The sequence below is a fragment of the Mchenga conophoros genome, linkage group LG13 (genome assembly GCF_057382185.1).
Source record: "Mchenga conophoros isolate Kocher_MC1m ecotype Shallow Benthic linkage group LG13, M_conophoros_male_GT1.1, whole genome shotgun sequence".
In the NCBI taxonomy this organism is placed as follows: domain Eukaryota; kingdom Metazoa; phylum Chordata; class Actinopteri; order Cichliformes; family Cichlidae; genus Mchenga; species Mchenga conophoros.
In genome coordinates, this window is record NC_140538.1 from 29,803,557 (window position 1) to 29,819,228 (window position 15,672).

The 15,672-nt window shown below is 39.0% G+C and overlaps 1 long non-coding RNA gene and 1 pseudogene across 1 annotated transcript in view; both read right to left on the reverse strand.

The window, feature by feature from the left end:
- The window catches only part of LOC146561511 (uncharacterized), a 512,369-nt gene that overhangs the window by 117,467 nt on the left and 379,230 nt on the right, over positions 1–15,672 (reverse strand). The window lies entirely within an intron of this gene.
- On the reverse strand, positions 696–1,985 carry LOC146561513 (histone-lysine N-methyltransferase Set8-like; annotated as a pseudogene).

Below are 15,672 nucleotides of genomic sequence, written 5' to 3' on the forward strand. Positions count from 1 at the left end.
TGAGTAATACACAGGACCCGTGTGTGTATGCACAATTGCCAGAGTAACTCTCATTGAGCTGAATTCATTTCTAAACTCAGTCCTCCTAATGTCTGGACCTGTCCAGTTGAGTAATACACAGGACCCGTGTGTGTGGGCGCACTTGTAGGTAGAACTCAGTTGTTTATACTTCCTGTTTCAAATCTCAGTCCTCCTAATGCGTGCATCTTACTTGGTCAAGATAACCAAGGACCCACATACCTCAATACTGCCTAATAACTAGCACCTCAGTCTACAACTAAAACAATCTGACACTGAAACTCCAATTTACCTTTGTTGCGTCGTTAGGAGAGGAACTGGCTGCATTCTCATCCACAGCCTGAGATGGCACCATGTTGGATTTCTAAGGAAGAAGCGTGAATAATGAATGGCAGTCTTTGGGTCTAGCCAAGATGAATACAGTCCTCCTAATGTCTGGACCTGTCCAGTTGAGTAATACACAGGACCCGTGTGTGTATGCACAATTGCCAGAGTAACTCTCATTTATCTGAATTCATTTCGAAACTCGGTCCTCCTAATGTCTGGACCTGTCCAGTTGAGTAATACACAGGACCAGTGTGTGTGGGCGCACTTGTAGGTAGAACTCAGTTGTTTATACTTCCTGTTTCAAATCCCAGTCCTCCTAATGCGTGCATCTTACTTGGTCAAGATAACCAAGGACCCACATACCTCAATACTGCCTAATAACTAGCACCTCAGTCTACAACTAAAACAATCTGACACTGAAACTCCAATTTACCTTTGTTGCGTCGTTAGGAGAGGAACTGGCTGCAATCTCATCCACAGCCTGAGATGCCACCATGTTGGATTTCTAAGGAAGAAGCATGAATAATGAATGGCAGTCTTTGGGTCTAGCCAAGATGAATACAGTCCTCCTAATGTCTGGACCTGTCCAGTTGAGTATTACACAGGACCCGTGTGTGTATGCATACTTTTCAGTATAGCCTTTATTCATTTAATACTATTTATACTTATACTGTACTATTTACATTATACCTTGCTTCTCCATGGCCAGTTGGAATCACCATAGTTATAGGTGATTTCTTCTCCTGGACCAATATCTTTGATTGCAAACAAACATAGATGGGGCCTTCCATCCACTCTGGTAACTGTCATTTTACTGTTTGGATTCACATTATCGTCATTTACAAGTCTGCCAAGTGAGCCGTCCTCTCTGGTAGCATCAACACTAAAACAAAAAGTATACAATAACAATTACACTCTGTAAAGAAAGTCATTAAGTATATTAGGTTGTAGAACGTCTGAATAACATTTTAATATTCAATTCAAAATATTATTTGAATATTATAATTTGTAAACCTCATGTATTTTATCCTTTATCAAAGCAGTTACATACCATAACTGTTTTCCATTGAACTTGAAATCAAATATGAAAACCTTGAGTGCATCATGGTAAAGTTTCATTCGGTTTTCTTGTTCCTCTTTAGTTATGATTTGTCCTCTGTACTCAAAAAGAAAATCTCCCTTTTGAAATGACCGACAGCTGAACACACCGCGACCTAAAGACACACATCAAAAACAAATTGGGCAATAAACTATAAACCATTTAATTAAAATCCTTCTTGTTTTTAAATATGTTTTTTATTTGATTATATTGTATTATTTATTTTGGAACATGTAACATGTTCATAATTCCTTGGGGAAAGACAAGGAAAAAATAGAAATATAATAATAATAATAATAAAACAAATATAATTATATTCGTGATTATTAATTTTCTCATGCATGGTATGCTACAAAAAAAACTACAAAAAACATAAAAATTTCTATTTTGAGAAGCTGACTGCATTCTTTGGAATCAACTCACCTTTAAATGAATCAATATACCTCACATCAAATCCTGCCTTGTCTTCACCTAAGGAGCAGTAATACCTAGCATCTTGTATGGGATTTATTTTAGCTCTCTGTGGCCTTGTTGCCGCCATCCCCTGCAAAGATCAGGTATTAATGACTTTAGAAATAACACATTATACTACAAAATGTATGTAGACATAGAAATAAACAGATCAAAAAATCTATTTATGTTGGGGAGAGCTCCCCTAAAGGTTCCAAATATCTGTGTTTCCCAACAGTTCCTCTTATCTTGTATCACTGTGTGTCAGAGGCTGCATGCCCTACCTGTGGAAGTTCTGTTTCGTATATTTTATTTGGTCTAAGGTTACTGCAAATCTTAATGAGTTAATTTTCATATCCACATTTCCTTAACCTTTTATATTTCTTAAAGTTATAAATTAAAATAATGATTTAGTATGGTTGAACAATAAGCATATTTGTCCTACAGTTTTTGTTTCATTTGTAAAATATTTTCTGAAAACAGATCTCACTAGTTTTAAAACCACAAGTTTTGTGATGCTAAAACCAAAATTAATCAAACCAACAGCAACAGAATGTCAAACTTTTGCTACTAGCATGCTGGCTAGCTAAACTGTCAAAAATTAGATGCTTTGGTGTATCCGAACGTAATATAATAACCTATATTACTTTGCTTTATTGGATGAATATATTTATATAAACATCATGTGTAAGGGAATTTGTATGGTTCTCACCTGATCTTCCACGAAAGCAGTAAGATAAAAGCTGTCTCATTAAATCCTCATGTCGTGCACCTGAACTCTTTAGTGTCCTCTTCTTCTTCTTCTGCTCTTTAAATGTTCATGGTGGTTGGCAACCAGCGTAGATGTACATTAGCGCCCCCATAGTGCTGAGGAGTGGATATCATTGGCCAAGAACAGTGGATTAACACTGGGATTCTTGCAAATAGAATGCTATGATGTAATAGAGTTAAATTGCTCTAGTGCATTCTGACATAACTCACTTGGAATATGTAGACTTAATAATACTGTATAAAATGTAATTTTTCCAAAAGACTGATATTTATGCTTCTAAATTTTTAAAGAATGAAACAAAAGTAGTAAATGGGGATGATGAGTTTTAGTAACAACTTCAAAGTTATTTGGCTAAAAGAGTTTTAAAATTCAAATAATTAACTTGGACCAAAAAGGCATATTATTGCTACAATGAGATTGGTGAATAAAAATAGATTAGACCACAGATATTTAAGTATTGCAGCAATACAATTAATTTTCATGACCTTAAGTGTTTTTGTGATGCTTTCTTTTTCTTTTTAAATAGTAAAAACTCATGACATAATTTGGACAAAGTTTATAATGAAATAGAAAAATCTTTATTATTGTGGCTGGTCTGGGATGCTGCTGCAGGTGAGATGGACTCACCTGCATTGTATCTACAATCTGTTACAGCAACCGTATAATTATTGTAATTGTTGGACAGCGCGAGGGAACGACCGGCTCAGGTGAGCCACAGGCTGGTGCGCTAGCGGGATGGGGGTGCCGCTGGAAGCGTGGGCGGTCCCTGGAACCACCTCGTCACCAGCGCCGCTAGATCTACAGGCGAACGCCCAGGTAGTCACTTCCCCGTGGCTGGGCTGGGGCGCTGATGCTCCAGGCCTATTCCCTCGCTTGCTCATGGAGGGGGGGGGAGGTGGCTCCTCGGTCTTAGTCGGGGGAAGAGGGTATGTGGCGGGGCGTGTTCTGCGATGCCGCTGCATGTGAGATGGACCCACCTGCACGGCATCTATAATCACACCACGCTGGCTTAAAACTTGTGCTCTGCTTGTGGTGTTGTTTGTGGTGATGTGTACGGCAGACACAAACATACCTTCCCACCCTCATACACACAACCACAAACACTCAGCCCTCACCCAACGTGGACACAGACATAAATGGACACTGTACACACAATCACACTCCCCAAACATTCTCTACATCCCAGGTCCAGGTATTCTTGCCCCGGAGGGGGAACTCATACCCAGACCCAGATGTTGCCCTCCTCCCTGAGGTGGAAATCAAGCAGACCGTCCCCGGCTCCGCAGTGGCAGGGGGCCGCTGCAACCCAGGCCTCGATCAGATGGCCAATTCCACCTTCAGGCCCCCCCGCCCTGACGGCTGGCAGAGAGTGGGGCTCTGTGAAGACCCCATGCCTCCCTCCGCTCGCTCATATGTAGTGTTGCTGCGTGCTGTTCTAAAGTGCATTTAAAACACGGGAGGAGATGTCATCTGTTCTTTTGATATTCATCAGAACCCTGGCTGCAGCATTTTGGATCAGCTGAAGACTTTTAGTTGCATTATGTGGACTTCCTGATAGTTAAGAGTTATAGTAATGCAGCCTTGAAGTAACAAAGGCATCAACTAGTTTTTCAGCATCACTCCTGGATGGGATGTTTCTAATTTTAGCAATATTACGGAGGTGGAAGGAGGAGACCCTAGAAACCTCTTTCATGTCAGATCTAAATGACATGTCTTTGTCAAAAAATAACACAGAGGTTCTTTGCTTTATTACTGGAGGCTAATTTAATGCCATCCAGATGAAGGGACTGACCAAGTAATTTGTTTTTCTGAGCTTCTGGTCCAAAGACAACTTCTGTCTTGTCGGAATTCAAAAGGAGGAAGTTTGAAGACATCCAGGTTTTTATGTCTTCCAAGCATGCCCGTAATCTTTATAACTGATTAGGTTCATCAGGATTTAGGTGTGCATAGCTATGGAAATTTATCCCATGCTGTCTAATGATTTTACCAATAGGGAACATATATATAGTAAAAAGGATCAGTCCAAGTACAGAACCCTGTGGTGTACGCCACAAGTAACCATAGAGGTTGAAGAGGATTTATCATTTACGTAAACAAACCTTGAGTCTGTTGGACAAGTAAGATTTAAACCAGCCTAGTGCTGTTCCTTTGATCCCTGCAACATTTTCAAACCTTTCTATGAGAATATTGTGATTGAATGTGTCAAAAACAGCACTGAGGTCCAGTAGAACCAGAATGGTCACCAGTCCATTATCTGAGGCCATGAGAATATCATTAGTAACTTTCACCAGAGCTGTTTCAGTGCTATGATGAGCTCTAAAGCCAGATTGAAACTCTTCAAACAGGTCGTTATTGTTTAAGTGCTAACACACCTGATTGGCAACTATTACCTCAAGAATTTTAGATATGAAGGGAAGATTAGATATAGGTCTATAGTTCATTAAGTTGTCTTGATTAAAAGAGGGTTTCTTAAATAGAGGTTTAATTACAGCAACCTTAAAATCCTATGGTACGTATCCATTTTCTAAAAATAAATTCATTATATCCAAAACTGGAGCAACAATTAAAGGAAATACCGCTTTAAATAGTTTGGTTCGGGATTAGGTCTAACATGCAGGTATGTATGTAGACCATGTCTACATACCTAAATGTCATAGTTCAGCTGTGTGCAGGCAGGAACGAGGAAAAGGACCCAAAATGCAGACTCTCGGAAGACTGGAGTGAAACTCAAAAACGGCAGCTTTATTGCTGGTTGGAAAATAAGAGACAATACAAAACTAATCCACGGGGAGACACACAGCACAGGATTAGTGCCGTTTACGACGCGACAGGGAGCACAGAAAATACAGGGCTAAAATACACAGGGCATAACGAGGGGAATGAGAGGCAGGAGGTGAACACTGGTGGGAGACATCAGGGCTAACGAGACCAAGGAAGCAAAACTGAAAACACTGACATGAGACAAAGGCTGTATCCCAATTCAGGGTCTGCAGCCTTAAAGTACGCAGCCTCAACGATCCTCAAAGGCTGCGTACTCAAAGACCGCTAAGGCCGGAAGTAAGAGGCTTGTGAAATGGGACGGTCTAGCCTCCATCGCGCTGCCCAGGTTGCCTAGCAACCATAACACCAATCGCTGGAAACGTTTCATACAGTTTTGTTTGACAGAAATGAAAGAGAACATATTTTGTTTGTGTGTTTGTTTCTACACGAGCTTTGTGTGATTTAATAAGTATCTGAGGCTGAGACCACAGGACTGTAAAACATGATTGTTGGCCTTCATATTTGTACTGCAGTCATTTAAGATTAGCTAGTAAATAACAATTAGCTAATGTTGTTCATGAGACTAAAGTCAGTGTAAATATGATATGGCCAATATTATAGTTATTATATTAATCATCATAAGCCATTACAGCAGTGAGTTTGAACTCTCAAATCAAATCACTTCTACAGCACATGTGAGTGAAATTCATGTGAGTGAACTCTGTGTCAAATACTGATTTTCAGTAAAGATTCAAGTTGCAGTTATTTATATGTCCTATGACCTTAAACCTTCACTCAAAGACAAGTATCTTTGACAGTGTATATACAGATGTATCATATATAAGAGACAAATATTGTCCGTTTGATATGTTGGCATTACTAAATTTGGCTCAATGCTTACATATATGTGTAAAAAGAAAATGTACGAGCTGTGATAACTGTTTCTGTCCTTGTGGACTGCTAAGGCTGCGTATTTTAAGGCTGCAGACCCTGAATTGGGATACAGCCACAGAGACAGAACACCAAACCATGATAACCGAAACATGGGAAAATAATAATCAAAACTGTACACTAAGAAAGCAGAACAACAAAGCATGGAGCAGCAAAAAACCAAAACACAGACAGCAATAAATACAAAACACACAGTGAAGGGAAAGGGTGAACACAAGACCCAGGGAACACAGATAAACGTGAAGGCAAGAGGACCTAAAACAGTGAATAAAAAATAACCACAAACTCAAAATGCTGGGTCGAGAGACCCAGGACCATGACACCTAAATGCATTGAGTTGCCACTATGTGATTGCCCAATTAGTGAGTAGTTAACGAGCAGTTCGAGGTGTACCCAATAAAGGTCACTCTTTTTTACATTTGTTTTAGAATTGCAATATCCTCTTTACACAGGGCCAGGAAAGCATTTCCCCTTGAAAAATAAGATAATAGAAAACAACCTATATTTGTATTCACTCAGGTTCTCTTCATCTAATCTGATAACAGATAAATGAGAGAACAAACCAAAAAATAAATAACTTATCAGTCAAATACTTTTTCATACCACTTTGTAAGTACGTAACTGTATTTACTTAGTATAACTGTGAATAATTACACAAAACCTTAGTGTTTCATATAAAAGCAAAGCTTCATATGTCTTCTTTCCAACAAGGTAAAGCAGGCTTTTATTACAATTAAGTTCAACATACAGTGGTTCATTTGGTGTGGTCATTTTGGAACATTTACCAGTTATCTAACCCACATGTGAATTGGAAGGACTGTGTAAGAATTGGCGGGACAACTACACACAAGCCTCATTATTATTCACACATGTGTGAATATTCATGAGGTCCTGCTATTACACACGCTACCACCAGGGACACTCTTGGTGATACACAGATTTAACACAAAATCAAGTTTATATGTATTAAACCGACATCTTGATTTTTTTGTTTTTTTAGGGTTAGTGGACCAATAGAAACCACTCTACGTTGTTAGATTTCAGTCAAAATTAGCAGGACACCGCCTCTGTCCTGTTAATTCAAAATGTCCTTCTAGTGTGGTGTGTATTCAGACGAAATGTCCAGCTAATACATGTTTACCAACGCACACACACACACACACACACACACACACACACACACACACACACACACACACACGTACGCACACACTGGGAGATTTAGCAGGAATGTAGTTTAAAGAGGAATAGTCACTGAAATAAGCAGTTATGCTGTATACCCCTTCTCTCTTTGGCTCTGTTGTCTTTTTTCTCTCCTTCCTTTCATCATTCCTTCCTGCCTTGTTTACTTCAGTTTCTTTTCATTCCCTTATTCACCTACACCCATTCTTGCCTATCTACTCCACCACTTGTCTTTTTATCCTCAGTAAGTTCTGCTTTTATCCTCTTTTTCATTCATTTTTTCACATCCTTTCTAAAAACATTTCTACCCTCTGTCCTCTTTTCATCGCTGTTCTAATGTTTTTAGCATCCATTCTTTCTTTGCTTCCTTTGTCCTTCCAATTGCTGCCCTGTCTTTCCTACTTTACCTTCCCACCTTCTTTTTATAGCCTCCCTATTATTTTTACCTTCTCTACTTTGTATCATTTTCCCTACTGTCATTTTAAACTTCACTTATCCTACCTGCCTTATTTTCTGTTATTCACCTCCTTTCTTAACTACAATTATCTCCTCCTCGTCTCCCAGGTTCCCGACTTAATCTCTTAACCCTTAGGCTTCTCCGTCAGGTTCATCCTTCTTTTTTGCCTTCATTGACTCCTTCTTCCTTGTCCCCCTCCCCTACCGCCACCATCATGCTTGCCTAATGTCTTTTAATCCCATTCTCATATTCATACTGCTCTCTGATGTACTCTGTGTCCAACCCCTACTATTTCTAGCCATGCTTGTTTTCATTCCTCTGCCAATCATAAGATTCCCTTCATTCCCAGTCAGGTCCGGTTCACCTCATGGTAGCTGCTCCCGCTCTTTCTCTCTCTCTCTCTCTCTCTCTCTCTCTCTCTCTCTCTCTCTCTCTTAGTTTCTGTCTCTGTCTGCAGTTTGCATCAGAAGAGATGAGACTTGAAGGGAGGCCAGAAAACAGTAGGAACAGACTGCAACAATATTTTGACAAGGCAAACTTGTAGAATAAGCAGGGGGATAGTAAAATACGCAGGAAAGGAAACAGACATAGACCTGAGGGAGTAGTGGGAATGTGCAATGTGAAAAAAAAACCCAAAATATGTTAATATTTGTAGTGTAATGCAAAGCAAAAGATGATCACAAATAAAAATTATAATACTCAATATTACAGTTTAAAGGTAGACTTTTTTTGTTTAGTTCAGCCCCCCACATATAGCACAAGCTGAGTTACTTTGACTTGGCATTACACATGTTTATAGTCAGCTTTTATGTGTAAAATACATTAAACTGTTTATAAGAGTCTTAAACTGGATATGGTAAGTTGTTTACTTGCCAGAAATAACAAATGCAAGGTTAGCCAGCCATTATATTTTACAAGGTCTGCCAACTGTCAAGGCTCTAACTACGAAAATGACTAAATTGTGTGATGATTTATACTACATGAACAGCAACATGTGTAACAATACTGGGAAAATTTGTGTTGCTGTTAGCTAGCAAGTTAGCATTCAGTTCTCTTTGTGTCTAGGTTAGCATTAGTAGCATTAGCATCAGCCTTCTTTCCTCTTTTGAACCATTTTTTCGTTGGATTGTAGTATAATGCGCTACAAAAGGTAATGCTATCTCAGCCACCAACAGCTTCCTCTTGCATTGTAACCATACATGCAAAGATAATTATTAGGTAGACTATATTCAGCAAATTAATTGGTTTTTAAGAATAATAATTGGAAACTGTCGTTATTTTCCATTAATGTTGGCTATTATAGGTCATGCTAACTTTGAAAAATAAGGTAATAAATAGATAAATAAATTACAAATGTCACATAACTTCATAGCAAGTACAGGTGAAATGTACATTAAAATGAAAGAAGTAAAATAAAAAGAACATGGACAAGTGTTTCTAGAAATTTGGACCAAATTAAAAACGTGTATAAATAAAAGCAGAGAAACAACCAACTTGTTTATGTTTCTATTAACTCTACTGTGGCTTTAATTTTAACACAGTGAGCCAAGCATATTAGATTCCAATTCACAGCAGTCATGTCTTTCCTCTTTTTCCCTCTCTTGAAGTCAGCAGCAGAGCTTAAATCACTATGCAAAGTGTCACAGTGGGGCAGTTCCTTATAGCAAAGCATCCCAAGCTTTGCTGAAACTTTTGGACACCAAGTGCTTCAGAGCCAACTGAGCAGGCCTCTGAAACACACAGAGAGAATTAAACAGAGAATATCAGCAGAGAGGAGAAAGTATGCTTCTCCCCACGCACTTCCATCCAGCACCCTCAATCTTGGCTACAACACGGTCGACTTAACACCTAAATATAGAGCGTGCTGGCTATTCATGTAGCGTTATTGCAGCACTAATGCCCACAATCGCAGATTTTGGAGGGCTAGCCGGCCTTATAGCACGGCCGCCGGCTCCTGAATATGCATGGTGCCAAGCAGGGAGAAGAGAGCGCCAGGCGAGACACAGAGGATTTGATGTTCAATAAAAGAGAAAGCCTTTGACATGGAATACGAGCACGGCCCAGCCTCAATATAAAAGAACCAGGAGGGGAATTAGATGGATGGAGAATTCCTTCAGAAGTACAGACAGAGGAGAGACAGAAAAAAAGAGTTATGAGAAAAGGAAAGGGGATATTTGAGTGTTTCTGGGTGTCTGTGTGTGTGTTGAAGTGTTGGAGCGAGTGACAGAAAAGCAAGCAGAGGCGCACACACAAAATACTTTTTTTTATTTAAAGTGGAGACATTCCTCTCTGTGCCCTCTTTGACAGAGTATGGATAATACAAACCTACGATACATAAAAAGCAAGTCATTGAAAAGTCTCACTGTGGCGGCTCTTCTCCAACTCTTTAAAAGCTCCACGTCTCTAACTCCCTGCTCTCACACAGCCTCCCAACAACTTTCTCCAAGCTTTCCGTGGCTTTTAAAGATTACCTTTAAAATCACTGAGTCGCTTAACAGGCTCTTCAAATTAGACAGGGCTTATGGGTCAGCCTCATTACACATGCCATTAGCAACCATGCACTAAGGCTGTACAAGGAAATAGTTGTTCAAGAGCTGCTAAATGATAGTTGGTAATCCTTGTAAAGATGAACGCTAACTGAACAGCCCGAATGAAACATTTTCCTCTATCGTTTTGTGTCCTAGTCATTCTACATTTAAATAAAAAGTAAAAGATGAATGTGTACTCACTTCTCAGCATGAAAGTGTAAGCATGAGATATGAAGCAAGTCTTGAAACCACCAAGCACAGCCTTTTGTCTTTATATGCATTTTCATGGGTACCTTTATGAGTAACTTGATCATCAACAATCAGCACTGTAAACAATAAGAGCAAACCAAACCCCAAAAGCTGCTAACGTCCCAACATCCCTGACAGGTCAAAGGTATTTGGACACCACGACGTAGAAATACGAAAACCCATTTCACCAGAAGCCTCTCGACTGTTGAAGTCTAAACTTTAAGCACTTTGGCCGCCACCATGTTGGGTGAGAGCCAGAAGTGATTATATATTAACAACAGGGTGTGCTTAGCTAAAGCTAAAAAACTAGCATAGCAGGAATAAAATATATATAGATCCCTTCTCATTAGTGTTAACTAGCTGACTAGTAAAATTCTACTTTACTCAATTCTGAAAAATTTAAGCACAAAATTTTTCGTTGCTCTGTGCCACACAGCCTGCTATATTATTTTTTAAATAATTCCCTTATAATGGTCCAAAAAGCACCAGCAGCACAAACACAGTTCGATGACTGGAATTAAAGAAAGTGAGGCTTAGGAGGCAATAATTGCGTCTGACAGCACGCCTGTCAATCAAAGACGCCAGATTGCAACCCCTAAACAAAATCTACACAGGCGAATTATTTAAAAAAAGAAGAAATAGATCAAATTAAATAAATAAAGTGACTGCCGACCTGTCCATCACAGGGTTTGCATTGGAAAATTTGTTTTAATAGACATATTGTAGAATCAACACAACAGCCTGTAAAAAAGAATGGATGTTGGTGCTGGCCAGTTGCCTTGTGCCAAGACCTATTTTCTCCATTTTTTGCAAGAATGCCAAATTATTGTATTTGTGACTGTAAAACTGCAATACCTAATGCAAAGCTACGTACCTATTTGTATATGCTGGCACAGCAGGTATACCGATGGGTACAACCAAAGAAAAGATCTGGAAGGACAGAACACAGAAAATGCTGTAGCAGCTTTTTAAAGAGGTTTACATTTGGATGAATCTGTCCTGAATACATGTGAGCAGCACTTGATGTAGGAGCTGCATTGACATTCATGGTCAGATTTACATACATACTGTATAATGCACAGTCACAGATGCAGAAATAGAGATGTCATCTTGGGCCAGTTGGGAATGCCATGCATGTACTTTGGTTTGGGCAAGTTCCATATTAAGTGTGTTTTCCATTGCAATTAAGGCTTTGGCCTGATCCCTTCTGACATGGTAATTGTTATTTCAAATGTAAATTAATAAATCATGAACTTCTAGTTAAGAATTAAAATAGGTCTCCACCACAGCTGCATCCTGGGCTAACCTTCACAGTCTAGTCCCTACACTCACATACATACATCCTGTATGCACCCTCCCTGTATGTTCTCATTTACACATACATACTACACATGCTCTCAACACAGACACGTTTGTCCAAACAATATGTGTACTATATATTCACACACAAGAACGCACCAAATTCATCAACGTGTTTTCAGTCCCTTACTTTGAATTTGTTAATGATTTCCAGTAGCTTCAAAATGGGTAAATATGATCAAAAATGTACACAATGGAATCACCTTTGAATAGCATGTCATTCAAGAGAAAACATAATTCATGAATTACATGGAAAACAGGTACAGGTCAGAGAAGCTGAAAGGAAAAGGTGAACAGTGTTTAGTTCATACAAGGAGCTAAAAAGTTACACACACACACACACACACACACACACACACACACACACACACACACACACACACACACATATATATATATTCAATTCAATTTTATTTATATAGCGCCAAATCACATATATATATACATATATACACACATAAGAGTGAGTAAGGAGACAAACCTGAGTGTGTAGAACAAAAGTAGGAAATGTGATGACATATAAGCTATTTTAACATAAAATATATAACAACCTTGGTCAAAAGCACATTACACAGTTATTAACTTTATATGCTGCTTCTTTTATTTAGACTGATAAATTCTGTTCTGCTGGTTAGACCCAGTTATTGGTTGGTGAACAAAGGTGTCTCCGAGCTGTGCATGGCTCTGACTTTTAGAATCAGCCTCTTCTTCAGTCTTTTATTAAACCTTTTTTTAAACAGAAGATTCATGAACTTTTGTTTCATCATTCTTGTCATGTTTTCCTTTTATTTTGCTTTTGCTCTAATTGAACTTTTTACATTCTTTGTTATATTCTTTACATTTATACTCTACACACACTAACAGACAGTTTAACAGTGTACATGTCTTAATTTAGTAAGAAATATCTGAATTTTAGTTGATAAGACAAGAAAAAAAAATCATGGTGAAATAAGTGCATTTCAGAGGGATACTAAAAGCTTAATCTGTTGCTGTAGGTTTGGACTAGCAGGTCTGTTACACTGCAGTGGCAGCTTCTTTTTCCACCATGTATTTGATGGACATCATGTGACGTCTATCACTGGACTTGTTTTTGATGTGATGTTAGCAAACTTGACAATGACAAAAAACACTAGAAAATTGTGCTGTTGTCAATAAGATGAACGTGTGTCTCTAGATTTTAAATACACTGCCAAAGTGATGCTTTATGACAGTCTCAGACAAACACTTAATAGTTAATTATTAATTTGGAATTCTAAACAGCTTTTATGGCCTGTAGAACTGAAAATATGTTGCATTGCTTACTGTTTATTGTACACCTTCCACAAAAATCTCAATTTATAGGGGAGTGAAGATATTAAAAATAACTAATAGTTGTAAAAGCACGTTTCTTTCAATAACATTGTTCTAAATGCACCATGTATACACCCTACCTCTGCATAGAGACATACCAGTGTATATAGATTATGCACAGAAACACCATGTGCAGCACAAACTGCAAACATCCCAAAGTCAAAGGCAAATATACAGTACATACATACATACATCATCTGTGCAAGGCTGCTGGTGCACCTTCAGAGGGAGTCATGGCAGTGTTTACAAAAGGCATTTAATAAACAGAAGCTGGAAGAGTGAGTATGGAGAAAACAAGCTAGAGAGTCTGTATAACAAAAGTAGGGAACATGAAGACTATAAAGCTACTTTATACGTTTTTGTTTTGTTATTTTATCTCTGACTACACCACGGCCTTCTTCTTTGCCTGGTTTGTTATCCAGAAACATTTTCTCCAACTTTCACTTTCCGTATTTCTATTTTCCTCTTCTGTCTCTCTTAATCTTTTCCTAACCTCCTCCTCCTGTCCATCCGTTCCATCCCCCTGCCTCTCGGCTTCATTCCTCCCGTGAACTCTAATTTCCTCTCTCCTAGGCTTCATCTCGTTCGCCATTCTTTGTGCATGTGAAGCCTGGAAGACTTGTGGCCCAATACAAAATTTATGCTGAATAATGTGTAAGGTGGCCACATCTTATTCTGTCTTCTGTGTAATGCTCCCCTTGAAAAAAAATGAACACACACACACACACACACACACACGTGCGGTCTCATATGGACGACACAGAGCACTTTAGCTATCACTACGGATTAGCCTGAGACCTGTAATGCACCTTTAAGTATGCCAGGGCTCTTTTAAACCACAAGCCACATTATAGGCACACACACACACACACACACACACACACACACACACACACACACACACACACACACACACACACACACACACACACACATTTATTTATATTGTATACAGTGGCACTGATTCACCAGAAAAATCCAAAACACTTACAAATATGAACATTCTCAAGATCGTAAATAACCAACAACTCTTTCACTCTCCATTTGGATTCAGGCTTCCTGAGCAGCCAACGACAGAAACCATGAGATGGGGATATAAATGGATGGACTGAGGAAAGAGGCTCTCATGCACACTACTTGTAATGTACTCACCTTTAGACTGGTTTCAAAACAGAAAAGTACTGATGACATAATATGGAAGCTATGAAGAGGAAGATGGAAGGTAGATGGAAGAAGGCACAGCTGCCAAGAGCATGTCTGGACTGATGAAGTATGAGGTTTTATAAAAGCTCAGTGAGTTACGAAAGACAGCAACAAAATATTGTTCCCTTTTCTGAGCTGATGGCTTCATGGGTTAGATCTTATGGCACCTAGATTGTTTTACCTTTGAACAGCAACTCATAAAGATAACTGAAACAACTGGAGCATACTTCTACTACAGTATTTACAGTTGCTGACTTTTCCCAAGGATTCTTTAAGTGCTCTCCTTAATGCCTCTGGTTCAACCCGTGCTATTGCAAATTCTTGTTGGTGAAGACTGTTTACTCTAGTCTTTGTTTTTGTTTTACACAGCACTTGGCAAAGATGTGACTGAGGTAGCTGACCTGACTAAGGTTTGGATGCATATTTTTGCTAAAGCGTAGCCTTATTTTGATGGACTAAATGGTCACTCATTTCTTACTATGCCCATCTGTTGACATTGTCTCACATCCAGCTTGTGTATCCCTGTTATTGTTCTTTACCAGTTTGTGAAGGAGACACTTGCCTCTTTACTGGCTAAATAGTCCACTATATTCACTTGCTAGTCACTGACTTTCTCTGTTTCCACTCATGTGGAGTGTAGGAATTGGTGTATGTTGATTTTTCTGGTACATTTCTACTGAAGTAAAGTTCCAGTGGTGGCAAACTAGCTGGATGGCTAAACCCATGTTTCACACCACGGCACACCACCAAACAAAAATGTCACAAAAAGCATATTGATCATTTTTCCCTGTGCACCAGGTATAGCAGAATTGGCTTGGTTTGTCCCCAGTATACCTTTTTTACTTTCTTCTGACCACTACTCATGCTAGTGCCTTCATTTGGGTCAGAATTTTCTCCAGGACCCAGGTGAGGCTGACTGCTTTATTTTCTCAAATATCTATCTATTGCCATTACACGCATTACGGCA